The sequence below is a fragment of the Hylobates moloch genome, unplaced genomic scaffold, assembly GCF_009828535.3.
Source record: "Hylobates moloch isolate HMO894 unplaced genomic scaffold, HMol_V3 SCAFFOLD_11, whole genome shotgun sequence".
Lineage (NCBI taxonomy): Eukaryota > Metazoa > Chordata > Mammalia > Primates > Hylobatidae > Hylobates > Hylobates moloch.
This window is the reverse complement of record NW_026652286.1, coordinates 80502027-80519368: the sequence shown is the minus strand read 5'-3', so window position 1 is coordinate 80519368 and position 17342 is coordinate 80502027. Positions and strand designations below refer to the sequence as shown.

Here is a 17342-nt window from a genome sequence, read left to right as displayed (position 1 = left end):
GAGAAACATCAGAGAGAGTGAGGAAGTTTGAGGGAAAGAGATACTAGCACTGCAAAAAAAGAAAGGTGTCCAACATTATATCTATTACTAGTGTGGTCTTATGTTCTCACACTGAGGTCATTGAGTTGTTATGAGCATTATCAGTGTTGGAGGGGGTGGATAAATTATATATTCATAAATACATAATCCTAAAGACATAACCAATGAAAATACAGTAGCCAGCAATCTCTGTGAAGTTTCTTGGGGGAAGGGAGCCCTTTAATCAGGGGTATGTTGATGAAACCTCTCCAAAGAAGAAAAGTTACCATATTTTATACCCCCTACCAAGAAAAAAAATGATAATACTTGGCGAAACTTTTTTATTTTTTAAATTTTTTATTATTTTTTCTGAGATGGAGTTTCACTCTTGTTGCCTAGGCTGGAGTGCAATGGTGTAATCTCAGCTCACCACAACCTCTGCCTCCCAGGTTCAAGCAATTCTCCTGCCTCAGCCTCCTGAGTAGCAGGGATTACAGGCATGTGCCACCACACCTTGCTAATTTTGTATTTTTAGTACAGATGGGATTTCTCCATGTTGTTCAGGCTGGGCTTGACCTCCCAACCTCAGGTGATCCGCCTGCCTCAGCCTCCCAAAGTGCTAGGATTACAGGTGTGAACCTTGTTTAATTTTGGAGGAAACATTATCAGCATAATGTGCTTCTCTGATCCATTAAGTGGGAAACCCAAAAGCCTGCTAGCTTTGATAGAGCTGAAAGCAAGAGAAGTCCCTTCGGCTGGTCCAAGCTACAGTGCAAGCCCACTTGTCCCATGGTCCATCAGATCTAATGGTGCCTGCCTGAAGTACCTCTAGCAGCCTGGAATGCTCCATCAGGCCCAGGAAGCCTCCACTGGACAATTACACAAGTGGCATTTTGGAATAAAAGCATGCTTTTGGCCACATGCAGTGGCTCACACCTGTAATCCCAGCACTTTGGGAGGCTGAGGTGGGTGGATCACAAGGTCGGGAGATGGGGACCATCCTGGCTAACATGGTAAAACCCCGTCTCTACTAAAAATGCAAAAAAATTAGCTGGGCATGGTGGCGGGTGCCTGTAGTCCCAGCTACTCGGGAGTCTGAGGCAGGAGAACGGCGTGAACCCAGGAGGCAGAGCTTGCAGTGAGCCGAGATCGGGCCACTGCACTCCAGCCTGGGCGACAGAACGAGACTCTGTCTCAAAAAAAAAAAAAAAAAAAAAAAAGCATGCTTTCTTTGTCAAATACTATTATACTTTTGAAAAATAATTCTTGGCTTACAGCTTGGCTTTGATAGAGACTAAATGCCTAATGGTGGAACACCAAGTGACTGTGCAATCTGAATGTCCATCATAAGCTGGGTGTTCTGATTCACCAGGCTGGAGCTTCATCACCAAGGAGAGGTCGCATATATAGGAAGGAATATGGGGTGGGACCTGAATGGACCTGGAATAACAAAGTTCACAGACCCAGCACATCTATTCTTACAGCACCCTCTCAACTCATGGCCTTATCTGGATTTCCCTATAATTATAGAGGAAAAAAATTCAAGTCTGTCTTACAAATGGCTCTAAACAATATGCTAGCATCAGTAAGCCACATTCAATGGAGAACTTGAAGGTCAGTGGAAAAGTTCCATTTGTGGAACCTCTAGTGCTACATCTCACTGTTTACTTTTTCCAGAGGAAGAGATGGAGAGACGTAGGTAAAGATCCACACCAACTCATGAGCAGAGGCGAAGGGTTTGGCATGTTGGGTAAAAAACAAGATCAGGGGGCTGGTAATTAGGTTTGAGGAAGAGGTCTGTTGATGAGTCTAGAGTATGTGCATTCTTGTATCTTATGTGAATGGCCACCGAGAGACCCCTCCATGAAAAAATTTTAATAATCAATGGAACAAAATGTCCTGTCCTGTAATTATCAATCGGTATTTTTATCCCACTTTGAACTCATGGTAGGGAGATGGAACTGTACCTGGGCTCAATAGACTTAATCTTACCTAGGTTGGCCTGAACTGTTATTGCTTACTGCCCAGTTTTCCAGTAGCTACCGACATCCTGAATATGGTACCTTACTCTGGGGGACCATTATGGAGGGGACACAGATATGTCCTCATTGTAATATATTTAATCTGGATTTAGGCCATGCTAGTACCACCATCCATGAACATAGAATGCCTTATACATAGTCATCGTATCCTACACATTGCCACAGATCAAGTAATTCACTTAACAGTGGTGGAGATAGGGAAATGGAATGATGCCATGGGATTCATTGATCATATCACACCACTATCATCTAGAGGTGTCTGGCCCTATAAAACCGTGAAATGGGTTATTAAGAGGTAGGTATGCCCATTTCCAGGAGATGACATCTTGTAAGATTTTAGCATAATCCTTCAGGATGTCTACATTCTAAATTAGTGAGCAAGATAGTAGGTGGTATTTTTTTCCCATAAACAGAAGCTGTGGTATGGGAAGCAAAGGGTGAAAATACGGTGATGGTGCCTCCCACAATTCCACTTAATGAGTCACTAAAATTTTTTGTTGCATCTAATCCCTGTGACTCTGAACTTTGCTGATATAAAGGCTTTAGTATTCAAGGGAGAAATGCTTTCACTAGAAAACCCCGTGATGCTTCTACTGAATTAGCAGCTGAAGCTGCCGACTAGCCATTTGGAGTTTCTTATGGCAGAGGGTGAGCAGGCAGAAAGGGGGCAACAGCATCATGGGGACCACACTGGCTTCCTGCAGTTCTTACTGCCCAGACTCCTGGGATCTTTTGATTCATTCCAAGCCTGGCCTCCACCTTCCCATCAAGTCTCTGCACCTCAACCATGCTTCTACTAACTCTGTTTTTTGAATAAGGTTCTCAAGCTGGTTTTGTTGCAGGCAACCAAGGACCTGACCGATTGAGTCAACATAGACTTTGTAAGAAAAAAATGGTACCAAACAAGCTCACAAATCTTTTATATCTTTCACCACAGTTTTACAAGACTAAAGTTAAGTTTTTAAAAAAAACTGTAGTGAAGGACACATAGCATGAGATCGACCCTCTTAACAATTTTTAAGTGTACAGTGAAGTGTACAGCATTGTTAATTTTAAGTGCCAAGGTGTACAGTAGATCTTTAGAAATTTCTCATCTTGCATGATAAAATCCTATCCCTATGAACAGCAACTCCCCATTTCCCCAGCCCACAGCCTCCAAGAACCATCATTCCACTTTCTGCTTCTGTGAGTTTGTAGATACCTCATGTATAGGTGGAATCATATAGTATTTGTCCTTCTCTGACTGGCTTGTTTTATTTTTTATTTTTATTTATTTTTTTGAGACAGTCTCGTTCTGTCGCCAGGCTGGAGTGCAATGGCATGATCTCGGCTCACTGCAACATCCACCTCCCAGGTTCAAGTGATTCTCTTGCCCCAGCCTCCTGAGTAGCTGGGACTACAGGCACGCACCACCACGCCCAGCTAATTTTTTTTTGTATTTTTAGTAGAGATGGGGTTTCACCATATTGGCCAGGATGGTCTCGATCTCTTGACCTCATGATCCGCCCTCCTTGGCCTCCCAAAGTGCTGGGATTACAGGTGTGAGTGACAGCACCTGGCCTTTTTTATTTTTATTTTTGAGACAGAGTTTCGCTCTTGTTGCTTAGGTTGGAACACAATGGTGTGGTCTCAGCTTACTGCAACTTCCACCTCCTGGGTTCAAGTGATCCTCCAGCCTCAGCCTCCCAAGCAGCTGGTATTACAGGTATGCGCCAGCACACCCAGCTAATTTCTGTATTTTTTTGTAGAGATGGAGTTTCACATGTTGGCCAGGCTGGTCTCAAACTCTTGACCTCAGGTGATCCGCCCACCTCGGCTTCCCAAAGTGCTGGGATTATAGGCATGAGCCACCACACCTGGCCTGACTGGCTTATTTTACTTAGTGCCGTGTCCTCGAGGTCCATCCATGTTGTAGCCTATGACAGAATTTCCTTCTACTCAATGGAATAATGTTCCATTGTATGTATATGCCATACTTTATTCATCCACAAGGTTCATTCTTATACATATTTGCTTTAGCATAATGAGACAAAATGGTTGCCTTGTTTATGTAAGCATTTTTTTTTTTTTTTTTTTTTTTGGAGACAGAGTCTGGCTCTGTCCCCCAGGCTGGAGTGCAGTGGCACCATCTCGGCTCACTGCAAGCTCCGCCTCCCGGGTTCACGCCATTCTCCTGCCTCAGCCTCCCGAGTAGCTGGGACTACAGGCGCCCGCCGCTAATTTTTTTGTATTTTTAGTAGAGGCAGGGTTTCACTGTGTTGGCCAGGATGGTCTCAAACTCCTGACGTTGTGATCTGCCCACCTCGGCCTCCCAAAGTGCTAGGATTACAGGCTTGAGCCACCGCGCCCGGCTTATGTAAGCATTATTAACTGTTTGATTTTCCTCTCTTTAATTATTTTTCCTAAAATAATATATAGACAAGGGATTATTTGATAGCACTGGAGTTTGCATACATTTACAAAGAATTACTTAATATATGATTAACGCAATCAAGTGTGAATGATCTATTGGGGAATTTGGAATTTTACACAAATGACATGATTACTGAGGTTCTAAAAAATGTAAACGATATCTCAGATTAAATAGTTGTCTAGTTTCCTAAAAGGCACTGAAGATAAGATGCTGTTGTTAAATGAAGGACAAAACTCTATAGGCCCTGGACTGCTCAAGATTATTTATAGTAGATGCCGGGCACAGTGGCTCACACCTATAATCCCAATGCTTTGGGAGTCTGAGGTGGGAGGATCGCTTGAACTCAGGAGTCCAAGGCTGCAGTGAACTATGACTGTACCACTGAACTTCAGCCTGGGTGACAGATTGAGACCGTGTCTCAAAAAAAAAAAAAATCTGAAAATGGCAAGATTATATAGATCTTATGTGTTATTATCATGAACTTTGTTGGATACGCACAGGCCTCTTAAAAAAGCAACAAAATAGTAAGCACTTGCTGACTTCCTTAGGTAAAATGAACCAGATGTTCCCACCCTGGAAATGCCTTTCTTGTGGCTTTGCCAATTGTAAAATAGGCATTTACAGGACAAAAGTACTTTGATGCCAAAGTCTCTTGGCATCAAGTAGCCTATGAATGCATTAGCCTTGTGGGTGCCTGTTTTTCAGCATGACATTACATTCCTACTGCCCTTCTGGGAACAGTCATTCTGTTGATGCTTTATTTTATTTGCTTCACTTGCCTTGTGGCCCTCAGCACTGTTTTCAAGAGGCTAAAACACAAGCCTCCCTACTCCTTTGATTAGTATTGACTCTAACAGTCCCTGCCCTCACCTAAGATCCTGAAACTTGGCACTTGTAACTTAGAATATTCTTTCTTCATACAAACAACCTTAAGATTCTTTTTCTTTGTGTAATTCCAGGGTCTTTCCATCAAAAATCAAGTCTGTGGTTGTAGAGGCCATATATATATTGACAAGATGTAATGGGTCATATTTCCCCTTTGAATATGTGAATCAATTCCCCTATGGCTACCTTTTATTATTCTTTCATGACAGATAATCATTTTATGATAGTGATGCTTTCTTACCATCCCTAGGACTCTCTGTTCAGCATTTACACTCTATTTTCCTCTGTAGCAATTAATACATTCTGATATCCTATATAATTTTTACAGTTTATTTTGTTATAACCCAATTAGAAGATAAGCTCTACGAGAGCAAGGATTTTCTCTTTTTTTTTTTTTTTTTTGAGACAGGGTCTCGCTCTGTCGCCCAGGCTGGAGTGCAGTGGTATGATCTTGGCTCACTGCAACCTTTGCCTCCCAGGCTCAACTAATCCTCCCACCTCAGCATCCAGTAGCTGAGATTACAGGCGCCTGCCACCTTGCCTAGCTAAGTTTTGTATTTTTTGTAGAGACGAAGTTTCGTCATGTTGCCCAGGCTGGTCTTGAACTCCTGAGCTCAAGTGATCTGCCCACCCTGGCCTCCTAAAGTGCTGGGATTACAGGCATGAGCCACCGCGCCCAGACTTTTTTTCTTTTTAAACGTCGTATCCCTAGTGTTTAAAACTGAACTGGGCATGCATGAGTCCTACCAGTATTTGTAAATAAACAGCTGAATATGTTCATACCTCATTAGCTTGTGCCCAGGCAGCATGCAAATGCGAGGAAATGGGAGAATAAAAGAGAAATATAAAAAAAGCTTATCTCTTTTCAATACTTATAGTAGGGATTTGTAAAGTCAAAAGGGGAGAAATGGGCCGAAAATTGCACGCTCTATACACATATAGGTGAAATCATCCACATTTTATTTCTTTATTTTTTTTTTTTTTTGAGACAGAGTCTCACTCTGTCACCCAGGCTGGAGTGCAGTGGCACGATCTCGGCTCACTCCAAGCTCCGCCTCCCGGGTTCATGCCATTCTCCTGCCTCAGCCTCCCCAGTAGCTGGGACTACAGGCACCGGCCACCATACCCGGCTAATTTTTTTTTTTTTTGTATTTTTAGTAGAGACAGGGTTTCACCATGTTAGCCAGGATGGTCTCGATTTCCTGACCTTGTAATCCGCCCGCCTCGGCCTCCCAAAGTGCTGGGATTAAAGGTGTGAGCCACTGCGCCTGGCTGAAATCATCCACATTTTCTAAAGAACTAATGCATTTAAATGGGTAGTAATTCAAATCGTACTTTGCAGTGGATTCTGGAAGGCAGAACAAGTTATGTGTGAAAATGGAAATAATTTATTCGGAAATTAATGAGAAATGTTTCTAGCTTCACTAATTGTCTTCAAGGTGATAATGAAAGGATGCTTATTTTCTATTTGATATGGTACCAGAAAGTGTATAAAAGACTTCGGCACTTATTCCAGGGCTTTCTGGTATCCTTTTGCAGCACAATAATGAGACAATGACCAGCTTCTCAAGATTATTTTATATTCCATATAACACAGTGGATTATGTGATCTAACATAATGAAAGGATATGTTTTCTTGGGTTATAATTCTCCCACCCTTTCTGCGACTGCTGCTTGTTTCCGTGTGGGTTTTTCTACATGGCTTTGTTTCATATGATTTCAAGTATCTTTCCACATCCTGGGATTTGTAACTGACGTGAATCCTTTTCTCATTTCATTTTATTTCTGAAATTATTCAGCTTTTATTTTCAAGTCATTTAAACATCATTCTTTTTGTTCTTTTTTCTATTTTTTTTTTTTTTTTTAGATGGAGTCTCACTCTCTCACCAGGCTGGAGTACAGTGGCGCAATCTCAGCTCACTGCAACCTCCACCTACCAGGTTCAAGCAATTCTCCTGCCTCAGCCTCCCGAGTAGCTGGGATTTTACAGGCACGTGCCACCACACCCAGCTAATTTTTGTATTTTTTTGTAGAGATGGGATTTCACCATGTTGCCCAGGCTAGTCTTAAACTCCTGGGCTCAAGCAATCGGCCTGCCTCGGCCTCCCAAAGTGCTAGGATTACAGGTGTGAGCCACTGGCCTGGCCCCAAATTCTTTAATGTTCTTCCTATTGAGAGTTGAGTTGTTTGTTACTGTAGCATAACCTGGCCCATCTTGACTAAAATGCAAGATAATTAACTGGAAGGAAAAGTTCTGCAGGAAGGGAAAAGAAAGTCAAAGTGTACTCCAGGGCTCAACAATGAAAACTATCTACATGGTCAGAGTAACCTAAGTGCTAAGAAATGACCTTACTAAAGTTATGGTGAACAATATTGACAAGTTGGGGGAATGGGAAAAGTGAGGATGTGTGGTAAGTGTATAGATAACTTATAAAAACGCAAACTTCAGCTGGGCGCGGTGGCTCACGCCTGTAATCCCAGCACTTTGGGAGTCTGAGGCAGGCGGATCACGAGGTCAAGAGATCAAGACCATCCTGGCTAACATGTAGTCCCAGCTACTTGGGAGGCTGAGGTGGGAGAATAACCTGAGCCCGGAAAGGTTGAGGCTGCAGTGAGCTGAGATCACGCCACTGCACTCCAGCCTGGGGGATGGGCGACAGACTGAGAATCCCTCTGGACTGGGGGCGGTCTGGGGAGGGGTGCGGGGTAAAGGCTGTGCTTTAAAATCACCACATGCAACTTCTGCTCAAATCCCCTGGCCAGAACTACTCACATGACTCTGCCTAAGTGCAATAGGGAAGGGAAATATAATCCTCCCATGTGTCCAGAAAAAAAGAAGCATTAGATATGAATGAACACTAAATGTCCCTACCACATCGTCTTTTTCTCGTTTTCTTTTTGCTAAATTTTCCTTGTACTTCTCAATAATTCAATCTCAAACTCTCTGCCAGTTGCCTTATTGTAAGAAGTTTATTTCCATTAGCTTTTCTGTCAATTTCATCTTCCTGAGGCCTCTCCTACAACCTTCTGCCCTGCTCCAATCTCGCATGGCTGTCCTTGGTATCTGCAGCACACACGTGATCCTAAGATCTCCCTTCACCATCTTCCTGGAAGGTTCCCTTGCCTTTTTCAGAGGTAGAGCTGTTCCTTGTACCCCATGTCCTCTTCACCCCTGGTTTACTTATGTGTGTGTGTGTGTGTGTGTGTATGTGTGTGTAGCACATCTTCAAGTAGCTTCCTTAAAAACAGCTGCATGAGGTAATATTTTGAAATCTTGCATATTGATTTATTCTGCTCTCACAGTTGAGTGATAATATGGCAAGACAGAATTCGCTCAGATTTTCCTTTTTTTTTTTTTTTTTTTTTGCCAGTTGATGCTGTTCCTTTCTCAGAAATTCAAAGTCATTTCTCCACTGCCTTTCAGTTTCCACTGTTGTTTCTGGAAAGTCTCAAGCCAATCTGATTCCTGATCGATCTTTGTTTTAATGTGTCCTGTTTTTCCTCTCTGGAAGTTTGTAGGAACTTCTCTGTGGTTCTAGTGCTCCAAAATTTCATAATGACTGCCTTAGTGTTTCTACTTTCACCTATTGTGTTGGGCCATTCTAATCTGAAAACTCAGGTCCCTAAATTTTAGAAAACTTTCTTGAATTGCTTTACTAATTATTTCTCTCCTCTGTTTTTTCTCTTCTATCTTTCCTGAATGCCTAATATTTGCATATTGAACTTTTTGGACTAGAGTCCTTTATTGTTTAAAAAAAAAAAATCATCTTGGCCAGGCGAGGTGGCTCATGCCTGTAATCCTAGCACATTGGGAGGCTGAGGTGGGAGAATCACGAGGTCAGGAGATCGAGACCATTCTGGCTAACACGGTGAAACCCCGTCACTACTAAAAATACAAAAAAAAACAAAATTAGCCGGGTGTGGTGGCGGGCGCCTGTAGTCCCAGCTACTCGGGAGGCTGAGGCGGGAGAATGACGTGAACCTGGGAGGCGGAGCTTGCAGTGAGCCGAGATCCCACCACTGCACTCCAGCCTGGGTGACAGAGTGAGACTCTGTCTCAAAAAAAAAAAATCATCTTTTTCTATTTTCTAAGTCACTGTCTTTTTGTCCTACGTTTTGAGATATTTTTTTCAACTTTATATTGAGTGTTATAGTTTTGCTATTGTGTTTTCCAAAGTCTCCCAGGCCGGAGTGCACACAGCAACCTCCGCCTCCTGGGTTCAAGCGAGCACGTCTGGATAATTTTTGTATTTTTGGTAGAGATGTGTTTCACCATGTTGGCCAGGCTGGTCTCAAACTCCAGACCTCAAGTGATCTGCCTGCCTCAGCCTCCCAAAGTGCTAAGATTAAACGTGTGAGCCACCTTGCCCAGCCAGAATATTCTTTTTTTAAAAAAATATAGTATCAGCTGGGCGCGGTGTCTCACGCCTGTAATCCCAGCACTTTGGGAGGCTGAGGTGGGCGGATCATGAGGTCAGGAGATCAAGACCATCCTGGCTAACACAGTGAAACCCCGTCTCTACTAAAAAAATATAAAAAATTAGCTGGGCGTGGTGGCGGGCATCTGTAGTCCCAGCTACTAGGGAGGCTGAGGCAGGAGAATGGCGTGAACCCGGGAGGTGGAGCTTGCAGTGAGCCAAGACGGCGCCACTGCACTCCAGCCTGGGCGACAGAGTGAGACTCTGTCTCAAAAAAAAAAAATGTGTGTGTGTGTGTATATATATATATGTATATATATATATATATAGTATCCTGTTCCTTTATGGTTGCAATGTTTTCCTCTCTCAGAGAAAATTAAGGACAGGTTTTGTTTTTGTTTTTTAACATTCTCTTTTTCCCTTATTAAGTTTCTGTTTCTCCAGTTGCTGTTTCCAGTTTGTTTGTTTTTGTCCCTAGGTTTCACATTACAAATTTCCTAATATTTCTTGTAATCTTTCATGAAGACTAAATGCCTCACTGTAAGATGATCATGCTGGACCATTTAATTCAGCAAACTCAAATGTTGGTATATTTAATTCTTTCCTCTTGGCTTGGTCAGAATCCCCAGAAATAATTTTACCAGTGTATTGCTTGAAGGGTGAAGGCTTGACTGCCAGCACTCTGAGGAACTGAGTGGAGAAAGGGGGCTAGACAGTTTTAGCATCCAACATGACAACATTCACTTAAAGCCCTTACTTTCAATAAGGAACCCCAACCTCAAAATGCCTGGTGCTTCCAGCCAAAGACCCTATTTTTGATTCTTTTCAAAGAATAAGTTTCCAGTTTTTTTGCCAATGTGGTTGGCGGGGGAGAGAAAATTGTTTGATATATGGAATGGGGGAAGGAATGGCAGAATCCCATCCTTCTTAAACAGACTGACACTCAATGATCCTTATTTTAGTACTCCCACTTCCAGAAGTATCTGGTGCCACCATTTCCCAAGTCTTTGGAGGGGGGGATTCAACAGTATACATTGGGTTGGGTTTTAGATATTTTTTTTACCATTAACTCAGAAATCAGTTTTCTTGAATCTGCAAATTCATTTACCATTCCCTATTTGCTTTCCTGCTTCCAAAATTTTGTTGCTCTTGGCTCCTACCTGTTTTCCTTGTTTAGGGATTTATGGTTGGAAAAAATACTATTGTCATCTTAGTAAGGTTTCAGGGAAAAAAAAAAAAAGCTAAAATAGACACAGATGTTTAATCTGCTATCTTTACAAGAAATCCACTTTTTTTTTTTTTTTTTTTGTAGAGACGGGGTTTTGCCGTGTTGCCAGGCTGGTCTTGAACTCACGAGCTCAGGCGATCTGCCGACCTCAGCCTCCCAGAGCGCTGGGATTACATGAGCCACCATGGCTGGCCGGCTTCTTCTTTTTTTTTTTTTTTTTTTTTTTTTTTAGATGGAGTCTTACTTTGTCACCCAGGCTGGAAATCTGCCCCCTGGGGTCCAAGCGATTCTCCTGCCTCAGCCTCCCAAGTAGCTGGGATTATAGGCGCCTGCCACCACGCCTGGCTAATTTTTGTATCTTTAGTAGAGACGGTGTTTCACCATCTTGGCCAGACTGGTCTTGAACTCCTTAACTCATGATCCACCCACCTCAGCCTCCCAAAGTGCTAGGATTACAGGTGTGAGCCACCGTGCCTGGCCTGGCTGGCTTCTTTTTCTATTGTTAATGTTTCCTACTGTCCTCTTAGTACTCATATATCCAGCACGTCCCAGAATCAAGCGTCACCTCCTTTGGGATACATCCCCTGAAACTGGTCATCACCCTAGGCACAGATGACAATTCTTCCTCCTGTTCTGTCACTGAAACTTATTTAAGTACTTACCAGCTCTTTCTGCAATTGTTTGATTATTTTCTTTCTGGCCTGGTGCGGTGGCTCACGCCTGTAATCCCAGCACGTTGGGAGGCTGAGACGGGCAGATCACGAGGTCAGGAGTTCGAGACCAGCCTGGCTAACACGGTGAAACCCTGTCTCTACTAAAAATACAAAAATTAGCTGGGCATGGTGGCACACGCCTGTAATCCCAGCTACTTGGGAGGCTGAGACAGGAGAATCCGGGAGGTGGAGGTTGCCTTGAGCCGAGATTATTTTCTTTCTTTGCTATAAGTCTGTGAGAAAAACCACTGACTAGCCTCCAGTATCTATTAACAGAACTCCAGGGGTTTTAGCTGACACATAGCAACCCATCGAGAGACTATATTCCCCAGCTTCTCTTGTAGCTAGTTGTGGCCATGACACTAAATTTGGATCAATGGGATATAAGAAGGATCGTGTGCAGTCTGACATTCATCTACGTGAAGAAGTCAATTGCTCACGCTTCCTTTTTCCTTCCTGCTTGCTAAGAAATGAAAATGACTGGAGAACCCTAGAAACTGATGTTGAGGCAGAGCCCCCTGATTATCCAGGACTGCTCATTCTGGACTACTTTTTTTTTTTTTTTTTTGAGATGGAGTCTCACTCTGTCGCCCAGGATGGAGTGCAGTAGCACGATCTCAGCTCACTGCAACCTCTGCCTCCTGAGTTCAAGCAATTCTCCTGCCTCAGCCTCCCGAGTAGCTGGGACTACAGGCAACTGCCACCATGTCCAGCTAATTTTTGTATTTTTAGTAGTAATGGGGTTTCACCATGTTGGCCAGGCTGGTCTTGAACTCCTGACCTCATGTAATCCACCAGCCTCAGCCTCCCAAAGGGCTGGGATTACAGGCATGAGCCACCACACCCAACCTCTGGACTACTATTATAAGAGAGAAATAAAGCTCTACATTGTTTAAGTTGCCATATCTTGGCAGTCTATTACAGCAGTGTAGCCTGGATTCTACCCAGTACGGAGATTGTATGGACCTTGAATGTGAGACTATAACTTATTTTATCCTTAGTGCCTAGCATATATTTAAGGTAAATAAATGCATGGATTTCCACAAGTAAATCCTTGTCCTGATTAATTTCATCTTCTCCAGAAAAAAAAAAAAAGGACAGCATTTAAGGATTGGAAAGCTATTTCATAGTACTTATGAAGCTTTAGGACATCACATTCAGTATGTGCCCAGCTTTGCCCAATAGCCAACACTTCTCCTTATCTAACAAGGCTAACCATTTCACAGAAGTTTCTCCACTTCAGTGTTAAAGTTCATTACTGTTACTAAGTGTAGCAGTGTAGTCACTGAGTATTGCACAGAGGGGACGGTTATTTGTTACTGATGCCACAGGTGTTTGCTGACAGTTATCTGTATTGCTACTATTGTGTAAAGCTATTTCTCCTTTTGTTTTCAGAATATAGCAATAAAATAATGGTTTGGGTGAACATAATAATTAACTTGGGTCTACAGGGATGGGAAGTTGAGTTGTATGCAAACCAAAATACTTTTCAGGACAGAAATCATACAAAATTCTAGCTTGCCCTCTGAAGACATACACACACACACACACACACACACACACACACACACAGACACACACACACACACACCCCATACAACATGCCATTAAAACTTGTTTCAACCATGACAAGAGGATGGGCATAGCAGAAAGAGCACTGAAAACGTTCAGAGAACTGGGTTCTTGTGCAAACCACTAATAAACTATAAGGCCTTGGGCAAGTAACAGCCTCTATGGACATTAATTATATTATATAAGAAATGAGGCTGAGTGTTGGTGGCTCATGCTTGTAATCGCAGCACTTTGGAAGGCTGAGGCAGGAGGATCACTTGAAGCCAAGAGTTCCAGCCTACGCAACAAAGCAAGACACCATTTCTAAACAAACAAACAAAAATTAGCCCAAGAGTTCCAGGCTGCAGTGAGCTATGATCACACCACTGCACTTCAGCCTGAGTGATGGAGCAAGACCCCATCTCAAAAAACAAATAAACCAAGAGACTGTTGTTTTAGATTGTCTCTGTGCTCCTTCCCAGTCCGATGGCTGTAGTTACTTACCTATCAAAATGGCCAAAATGTTGACCACAGTGTGGTTGACCTCTGTAGTTTTCTCATGTGTCCTTTCTTCTTCACTTGGACTTTGTTTTCAATTTACCTCTTACTCTTTTTCCTCTCTTCCAAAAGTTCCCTGCTATACAATAATTATACTTTCTATTCCATTTTTGATTATCTTTTTAGCATCTACCCATCTGTTCTATCAAATGTCAGTCTTTTTTTTTTTTTTTTTTTGAGATGGAATCTCTCTCTATTGCCCAGGCTGCAGAGCAGTGGCACGATCTTGGCTCACTGCAACCTCCCCCTCCCAGGTTCAAGAGATTCTCTTGCCTCAGCCTCCTCAGTAGCTGGGATTACAGGTGTCTGCCATCACACCCAGCGACTTTTTGTATTTTCAGTAGAGACAGGGTTTCACCATGTTGGCCAGGCTGGTCTCCAACTCCTGACCACAAGTGATCCACCCGCCTCAGCCTCAGCCTCCCAAAGTGCTGGGATTACAGGCATGAGCCACCCAAATCTGTCTTAAATCTCCCCTCCTATTAGCTTCATTAAATTTTGCTTTTGTAATCCCATAGCCTTTCTATCGCCTTTTTATATCTAAGAAATCTAAAATTATGATCATTCGTCCATTTGCTCCTTTATCTTTCATCCAGATTTACTGGTGATTCTCATCAGAAGGCTTTGTGCTTAAAACAAATGTTAATAGTTTATATTATCTGTGTAAAAATATGACAAGTGACTAGAGGTCAGGCAAGAAGATAAATCTTTTCATTTTGAATGAGGGGACAAAAATTAGGGACTCTCAAGAGCTATTAGATCTTTACCTAAAATATAGTAATCAAGTATTTAAAAAGGGAGAGTTGAGGAAATCATCCAGAAGCATCAGCAAGACATAGAGAATCATATGAGAGAATAAACTGAAATAGGTCCTCAAATATATTCCTAAAATTTAAGGAATTACCTACACTTTTTCTTTAAAGTATCAGTTCCTAAAGTATGTTTTGAAGAACACTAGTACTGCAAAACACTGTGTAATAGGACTTTGGGTTGGGAAACACCATATCTGCCTTGGGGGTTCACAATGTATATTAGTATATTAAAAGTCTTCTGAGAAGTCCTGCAATGACCCAGCATTTTCAAAACTATTTGATCAAGAAACCCTTTTCTCAAATTACATCTATTAATATCATGTTGAAAAATGCTACTGTAAAGAAAAATGATACACAATGCCTATAATTTGAGAACGTATCATCTTTCTTCATAATGTCTTCTCTTATAGCTAGGAACTTTCTAGTATCTACCTAACTTATAATAGGCCAGGTAGATTGTGTGAAGTGGATTTTTTTTTTTTTTTTCCTGAGATGGAGTCTTGCTCTGTCGCCTGGCTGGAAGGCAGTGGCGCCATCTCGGCTCACTGCAACCTCTGCCTCCCGGGTTAAAGTGATTCTCCTTCCTCAGCCTCCCGAGTAGCTGGGACTGCAGGCGCATGCCACCACACCCAGCTAATTTTTTGTATTTTAGTAGAGATGGGGCTTCACCACGTTGGCCAGGATGGTCTCAATCTCCTGGCCTCATGATCCAACCACCTCGGCCTCCCAAAGTGCTGGGATTACAGGCATGAGCCACCACACCCGGCCAAGGTGGTCATTTTTAAAGCAAACTTCCCTGAATCATATATTATCAGAATTGATTAACAGTTACTGACATTTAGAGGCAGATTTATTAAAATCATGATGTATAAGCTTGTAGGAATTTTGCTTTAGAAATAATTAAAAATAGGCGGGGCACAGTGGCTAACGCCTGTAATCCCAATACTTTGGGAGGCTGAGGCTGACGGATCATTTGAGGTCAGGAGTTTAAGACCAGCCAGGCCAACATAGTGAAACCCCATCTCTATTAAAAATATGAAAATTAGCCAGGCGTGGTGGCATGCGCCTGTAGTCCCAGCTACTCGAGAGGCTGAGGTGGTAGGATTGCTTGAACCGGGAGACAGAGGTTGCAGAAAGCCGAGATCGTGCCACTGTACTAGAACCTAGGTGACAGAGTGTGACTTATCTAAAAAAATAAATTAATAATAATAACAATAAAAATATTGCTTAAATTATATCTGATGATATTCCCTGGTGTGTGTCTCTGTGTGTACCTTAGTATCACTTAAGTGGCTTACCTTTCTTTGCCACTGCTTGACAGAGCAGGCCAGAAGAAAGCAAATTCCCTCCAAATCAGTCAGGATACAAATAACTGGCTCTTTATATATTAAAATAAATGTTTTTGGACAATTCCAAGAAATTCCTCTTCAAACTTTTAAGTCACATTGCTAAGGAAGGTAAATTATCAAAAAATCATTGCATGCTAGCCAAATTGACTGACAATGCCTGGAAATTTCATCTCTTGGACTGAGTAAAGCACTTTTCTTCACACAATTTCACTGCGGTGATCCATGGACTCACCACCATATCTCTAACTTCTTCTAGCCCTTGTTTTGAAAGCTCAACATGGGCCGGGCGCGGTGGCTCACGCCTGTAATCCCAGCACTTTGGGAGGCCGAGGCGGGCGGATCACGAGGTCAGGAGATCGAGACCATCCTGGCTAACACGGTGAAACCCCGTCTCTACAAAAAAAACAAAAAAAAAAAAAAAAAAAGAAAGCTCAACATGAAGCCAATGAGTCAGAATAGGTGGCCACTGCTGTGGCATGACGAGAGAAAATTCCAACACCCATCAGCCACATATCAATACTTCTGCGACAGGGAAATGTTATTTCAAGATGAAATAACATTTCAAGGTGAGGTGCTATGTCTTTTGGTGTTCCTTCTCTTTAAAATATAAATACTCCAGGCAGGTCTCTCATTATGTTATTTTCTTTTTTTTTTCTTTTTTTTTTTTGAGACGGAGTCTGGCTCTGTCGCCCAGGCTGGAGTGCAGTGGCACAATCTCGGCTCACTGCAAGCTCCGCTCACTGCAAGCTCCGCCTCCCGGGTTCACGCCATTCTCCCGCCTCAGCCTCCAGCTGAGACTACAGGCGCCTGCCACCATGCCCAACAAATTTTTTTTTCTTTTTTGTATTTTTAGTAGAGACGGGGTTTCACCGTGTTAGCCAGGATGGTCTTGATCTCCTGACCTTGTGATCCACCTGCCTCGGCCTCCCAAAGTGCTGGGATTACAGGCGTGAGCCACTACGCCCGGCCACGTTATTTTCAACTATTAATAATTTTGTGTGTCTTGGTTGTTCAGCTACTTCTCTCTCTCTCTCTTTTTTTTTTTTTTTTTTTGAGACAGAGTCTCGCTCTGCAGCCCAGGCTGGAGTGCAGTGTCACCATCTCGGCTCACTGCAACCTCCACCTCCTGGGTTCAAGTGATTCCCCTGCCTCAGCCTCCCAAGTAGCTGGGATTACAGGTGGACACCACCATGCCTGGCTAATTTTTTTCTCTTTTTAGTAGGGACAGGGTTTCACCATGTTGGCCAGACTGGTCTTGAACTCCTGACCACAGGCAATCTGCCTCCCTCAGCCTCCCAAAGTGCTGGGATTACAGACGTGAACCACCCACGTCCAGCCACTTCTCTCTCTTAAGC

The 17342-nt window shown here is 42.8% G+C and overlaps 1 protein-coding gene across 1 annotated transcript in view; it reads right to left on the bottom strand.

Moving 5' to 3' along the window:
- The window catches only part of RAB39A (RAB39A, member RAS oncogene family), a 36264-nt gene that overhangs the window by 7265 nt on the left and 11657 nt on the right, over positions 1-17342 (bottom strand). The window lies entirely within an intron of this gene.